General features: G+C 58.5%; 1 protein-coding gene across 1 annotated transcript in view; it reads left to right on the forward strand.

Moving 5' to 3' along the window:
- The first annotated feature begins 2,306 nt into the window (after positions 1–2,306).
- ZNF672 (zinc finger protein 672) overlaps positions 2,307–6,446 on the forward strand; it is an 11,904-nt gene continuing 7,764 nt past the window's right edge. Inside the window, exon 1 of the mRNA XM_006147475.3 lies at positions 2,307–4,383. The gene's annotated coding sequence lies outside the window, so the exon portion shown is untranslated. The remainder of the gene's footprint in view (positions 4,384–6,446) is intronic.

Raw genomic sequence — 6,446 nt, forward strand, 5'->3', positions numbered from 1 at the left:
TTGCTTTGCGGCACTGCCGTCACTTACGGCCTCCCCGGGCTGGCGGCGCAACGCCGGAAGTGAGTCGCCTGGGCTCGCCGCAGGGCGCCCAGCGGAGACGCGCAGCGCCGTCCTAAGTTTGGGCTGTCCCGCGGGCCGCGGGACCTCGGCGGACACGGGTGGGGACGGTCTTCTGGGGCGCCGCCGCCCCCGCCCCGTGGCTCACCGGCGCCTTCCCGAGGCGCCGGCCTTAGCTCGTGCCCGCGCGCTCTCCAGCAGAGGGCCGTCGCGCGGCCTGTGTACTCGGCGGGGCGACCCGGTGTCCACTGCAGGGGCCCGCGAGACGCCTGCGGGTTGGGCGTCCTCGGGGCCAGCTCGAGATTCGCCGGAGCCGGAGCCCGCCCTCCTCCCTTCGGGTCTGGCGCAGTGTGAACGCAGCCGGCCGGTGGCGGAGGCCGCGAAAGCAGCTCGTACTCCGGTGACCTCGGGTCGGGACACACTCGGTTTCCGCCGGTCCAGGTGACGGCGCTGGGAAGGGGCCTGGGGGAAGGCGGGGAGTGTGCAATACCGGCAGAGACGTGAATACGGAGGTCGGGCCGAGGACGGCGACCAGGACGGCATGTCTGCTGGCCAGCAGGTACGTAGTTAGGCTTCTGTCCTCCCCGAGGAAGGGCTCTCAGGTCCAGGACGGAAGGGTTCATTACCCTGAACTTTACCCTAACCTCTTTAGCAGATTCTGAGGGAGGCCGAGGCCTGTCGTCAGGTGTTGGCCAGACCGCCACATTTGGGCAGCTCTGCCCTTTCTCAGGCATCCTAGGGACGTGACCTTACTGGGCCGAGTTTGGGGGGGGGGAAGCCCCGTGTGCCAAGAGCTGGGCAGTTCTCAGTCCTGGCCTGCCAACCGACCACCCCACGAATAACCATGTTGAACAAATAAATAAATAAATAAATAAATAAATAAATAAGGAGCCAAGCCTAACATTCTTTTTTTCGAAGACAGATTTCAGCTATGGGGCACATGGACTTGCCAGAGGAGAGACAGAAAGTGAGAAATCTGCCCCGGGGGGATGGGCATGCTGCAGTCCCTTCTCCTCTCTGGATTTTGCATACCCACGCACACACACCCAGCATGAATTTTAAGCCGCTGGGCCTGGGGCTCAAACCATGGTTGATTACATGGGAGTCCAGCTACTACTAACGATTACGCAATTTCCTGGTCCCAACATACTCCTTTTTTTTGGAGAGATTTTCACTGTAGGGGCTCGCCAGACAGACAGAGACATAGAGACAGAAAGCGAGAAATCACCCCCCGGGGGGATGGTCACGTCGCAATCCCTTCTCCTCCATTCTCCTCTCGGGATCTTGGGCACGCACGCACACGCGCCCGGCATGAGTTTTAAGCCACCGGGTCCGGGACACGAACCGCAGTCGACTACATGGGAGTCCAGCGACATAGCCATTACGCTAACTGCTGGTTCCCGCAACATACTCCTTTTTTTAAAATGTGATTTAAAATAAAGATCTTGAGTAAAATGAGTTTTATTAAGTCAGCAGGAGCCTGAACATGGATGCCCTTCTGTTGTTAAGATGCCACACAAAAGACACGGGAAATTCCATGCGAAGTTGCGAATGTAATTATTGCTCCCCGCCAGTCACTTTCATGCTGTAGAACCAGCATGTCATTGCAGTGACCCCATTTTACCCATCGTCAGTCCACCCTGGTTCCTCCCTGTGCAGTCCCAGTTGCTAGTCCATTGGGGTCAGTGGGAGGACCACATGAATGCAGATAACTTCTCTAGATTGCACCCTGAAATCCAGCAGACCCCTCGTTTTCTCCACTGACCTCCCCAGGGTCAGTTCTTATCTACTGAGACCAAACGGGGTTCTGTCGTGTGCAGATCGGGCTAACCAGGCGGGGTATGGTGTTTAAGGTGGCTGGATCCCACACAGCTGACTCTCAGGTTCACATCCCAGACCCTATGGCTTGAAAAAGACTCTGGGCACATGTGCGTGCATGCCCAAAATCCTGGAATGCAGAAAAATGAGAAAAGGGATTGTGGCATGGTCATTCCTCTTAGGGGGTACACTCTCACTTTTCTCTTCTCTTCTCTTCTCTTCTCTTCTCTTCTCTTTTCTCTCTCTCTCTCTCTCTCTCTCTCTCTTTTGGCGAGCACTTGCACCTTATGGCAAATTAAAAACCAAAAAGAAAAGGATATGTTAAATAAAAAGAAAAACAATAATGTAATCTCCCCCAGTAGTTTTTCTCCTAGATTTTGGATGGAAAGAGATTGGAGGGGATATTGAGCACTAAGTTAACCAAGAAGCATTTTATTGAAGCCAGCACAGAAACAGGAAAACTTCCAGAGCAACACTGCCCAGTCGTCTTTTCTGCAGCAGCTGAGGTCTACGTAGCTTGGTGCAGATGGTCACCTCCAGCCACACACGGCCATTGGCACTTGACAAGGCGCTAGTGCTGTTGAGGGACTCTAATTATAATTAAGTAGCAGGTACAGGTAGGGTCCCGCTATCGACAATGCAGTTCTAGAGCCTACCTTTCGTTCATTATCTCTTCTGGGTACACAGCGAACCTTCACATCTTCGCCTTGAACTAATGCCTGTCAGTCTCCGCTGTGCTCTGTCTCCACGTTTTCACTACCCGTCTCTGCGTCTGGCCTCCACTGCAGCCAGTCCATAGGCGTTGCAGAGCTCAGCCGTTCTCAGCGTCGCCACATCACTGACATTTCTTTCCTGCTCCTCAGCTTCTGAGCTACCCTGTCCTGGGTTTCCTCTTCTCTGGCCTGCTCACTTTCTGAGTCTTATTTTGTGGTCCACTGGCCTTCGGTGCGAAGCTTGAACATAATTGATTACCCTGATTTTTAAGACTTCTCGTTAAGGTCTAGAACATCATAGGACCAAGGAAAAGTTTGTATTTTAAAGAAAGTTGACCAGCCCTATGGCCTACTGCTCGAGGGACCTAGATTACAGGCGTCTCTTCTGCCAATCTTAGGTGTGACGTTTCCTCTATGGTACTTTAAGGGCATGTGATGGGCATGGTGTTCCCATTACTCGCCAGGTGCTCTGGGACCTTAAGAAAGTTCATAGAGTGAAGGGCTCCTTGGTTTAGCCCAGAACTTTGAGTTTCCTCTCCCAGCACCACCATACCCTAGAACTCTGCTCCTCTACTGTGTGTTCCAGCGGGACTGAGAACTCGCCCACTCCCTTCTGTTCAGCCAGCCCTTCTGCCCAGTCCCAGTCTGTCACCTGTGCTGGCTGGGGTGGGAGTGGGTTGGAAGTCGTCACTTCCATCTGCAGACCTGGATGCAGTCTGGCCACGTGGTAAGTCAGGCTTGCTGATGGCCTGTGACAGGAATACCCCATTCTCCCTGTCCTTCATAGCGGACACTTCATTCTCTGCACAGGATGTGGTGGGGGGCTTGTGGCCCTCCGCTCAGCTTGGTCCTCTAAGGACTCTGTCTTGATTGTGACTCCCACACTCCGCTCTGCCTTGCAGGCCTCAGCATCCAGGCTCCCCTCCAGCCTGCAGTTCACAGAAGAAGACTAAGTGCACAGTGAAGGGTGGGGGTGCAGACGGTGCTGTGGCCTGCCCAGGCTGCAGTGCTCCATAACTGCTCAGGGTGGTGGGGGCGTTGACATCCGAACGGACCTGGGTTACCAGGCTAGGAGAGGGGGCGTGTTCAGGCTGGAGATGGAAGGCCTTGAGGAGCATGTTGGAATGGGTGGGAGAGGGTGTTGAGGGTCACACCAGGAGAGTAAACATCATTTGGCGTTAATGCAGACTTTCAGCCGTGTTTGAGGGGTAAGGCACAATCGGAGCTGCACATGGTGGTCCCCACTGGCCCCAGTGCCCAGGGCACTGCCTGGCACACAGAAGACCCCCGTTCAGACCTGACTACAGAACCACATGGGAGTTGTCATTCACTGAGGCTGACTTGGAGGGAGAGGATCACCTGGATCCAACACTTTGCGGTTAACAAAGATGACATAACTCCCTCCTCGTCCTAACTCACGCCCGTTACCCCTTGTGAAGTCCCCCGTGACATCAAGAGAACAAAAATCTGCCTTCCTGCCGGGAGCGCAGGCCAGTCTGCGGACCCCAGTCCTAGACCAGCGCGGGCTCGCGCCCTCTGGGCGGATTGGCGGGGGGAGGGCCCGAACGCTGGCACCTCGGAATTCCAGCAGGCGCTCCTAATCCTCCCGGCAACCGGTGACGCGCGCCAGGCCCACCGCCAGCCAACCGGGGAGCACGGGCCCTGGCGCCGCCCCGCTCTGCGGCCTCGCGTCCACCCTCCCGGCCCTTCTGCCCCGTCCTAATCGCAGGACGCGGGGGTCTACGAGCCCGCCGAGTGGACGCCACGCGGTGTCCAAGGAGCCAGGCGACGACTGGTGAGGGGACAGAGGGACGGGGGGAGGGACAAGGGTGTCTCGGCCAGCGGTCGTCAACTGTCCCTGATCTCCGCCGCCCGGTGACAGTGACGCGAGGCTCAGTGGGACGAGCGATTGGCCGGGACGCGTCCGCGAGTCTGCGCCTCCCAGGTCTGACCCTCTGCCTGTCCCCGCCTGTCCTCGCCAGCGCTCCCCGGTGACCTTCGTCCTGGCGGACGTCGCCAGCGGAGCCGGATGCTGGGACAGCGACGGTCCCGGGTTCTGTCGGCATTAAACGCCCCTCACCCCCATGGCGTTTTCCGGGCGGTGTCTCGCCTCCGGGTGGGCCCAGAGCTGGGAAAGGGCTCGCCCAGGGAGTCTGCCCAGCAACTCGTGACGTGCGTAACTGAGGCGACCTAGGATTGGCTACCTTGCGGGGGGTGTCTGGAGGGGACCTGTCCAGGTGTGACAACCCTCGACCCTCCTTTCCGAATGGCTGTCAAGTACCAGGCGCCCAGACTGAACGAGTACCCAAGTCCGGAGCGCGCGGCCGCCGCAGGCCCAGGCCACTTCGGGGCAAAGATCCGCGGGACGAGGACTAAGCAGGGCTTGCAGGCCGTTCAGGGTGCTTGGGGTGGGGCGAACCCATGCCCTTACGGGGTCTCTAAAGTCGGACCGTCCAGAGGAGAGCAAATTCTACACACTGAGCAGCCGCACGTCTCAAACCGACGGGTTTAGGGCCTTCCCTGGTTTCCTAGGAGACGGCTTCCGGTACCGAATTTCCCCGGGCAGGGGCTCAGCCCCCTTCGTGCCCTGTGCGGGTTCACAGCCAGTGACGGAAGACCCACAGTTTGGACCTTTGTCTGGTTCCATCCTGACCGTGAGCCCAAGCAGCTTTCGCAGGACGTGCGCGGGAAGAGCTGTGGAGGATACTCAGAGGCCGCCCTCGGGCGCCGCGCCGGCACTCAGGGAGGGGTTCCAGGCCTATTCAGCCTTCTGCAGCAGAACAGTACCGGGCCGCGCCCAGCTCCGCGAGGCCCTCAGGCCCTTCTCCCACTCCTGTCGTGGGGTGCTCCGGTCCCTCCGCGCTTCCGTTTTGCCCCGGTGGCAGAGGAACAAGATAAACCGCGTGGTTTCCGCCCTGCCTTTGGACGCACCCTGCGGCTGCCCGGGCTCCCGGTGTTCCACAGGACAGACTGTGAAGCCAGTACCTTCAAAGCCCGTGTTTCCGGGGAACCAGCAGTTAGCGTAGTGGCTATGTCGCTGGACTCCCACGTAGTCGACGCGGTTCGTGTCCCGGACCCGGTGGCTTAAACTCACGCCGGGCGCGTGTGCGTGCGTGCCCAAGATCCCGAGAGGAGAATGGAGGAGAAGGGATTGCGGCGTGGCCATCCCCCCTGGGGGGTGATTTCTCGCTTTCTGTCTCTCTGTCTCTCTCTGTCTCTCTGGCGAGCCTTGGCAGTTGGCAGAGAGCTGTCATTCCTATTCCCACCGCTCCTTGAACTCATCAGACTGGATCTGCGGCTGGGAAGAACAACTTCTTTCGCAATCCTGGGCCTTCTCCCTGCTGGAGGGAGAAGAAAATAAGGAGCTGCCCCTGGGCCCCACTCCTGCACCCACCTCACCTCCCGGGGCAGGGCTCTGTCAGTTCCCGGTAGGTGGCCCACTTCCTGTTGCTGGCTCTCGCTCATTAATTCAGAACCAAGCTGAGTAGAGGGTGAGAGGGGCGTGGAGCCTGGCAGGGAGCCTCTCCTGGAGGGCTTACTTGGGAAGAGCCCTGAGTGAAGTGGGGGTTTTCCTGATGGAAGGAATTGCATGTAGAGAGGTCCCAAAGCAGGCCCTGGGGGCCCAGTAAATCCTTCCACTCTGGGCCCCACCCAGGGTGTGCATTACTATCAGGGCCATCCATGGATGTCACAGAATCCTGAGACAGCGCATCTCAGCGCCCTGGGGAAGCGCACACCCAGGGGAGCCAGCAGTACAGTCCCCAAGCTGGTGCAGGCTGCTCTCTGCCTCCACCTGCCCCTCTTCTAGCCAGGACAGCTCCGATTCCTTGCCAGGGCCCCCAGATTAACTGTGCATGC

This window comes from Tupaia chinensis, unplaced genomic scaffold (assembly GCF_000334495.1).
Source record: "Tupaia chinensis unplaced genomic scaffold, TupChi_1.0 Scaffold000214_1, whole genome shotgun sequence".
In the NCBI taxonomy this organism is placed as follows: Eukaryota; Metazoa; Chordata; class Mammalia; order Scandentia; family Tupaiidae; genus Tupaia; species Tupaia belangeri.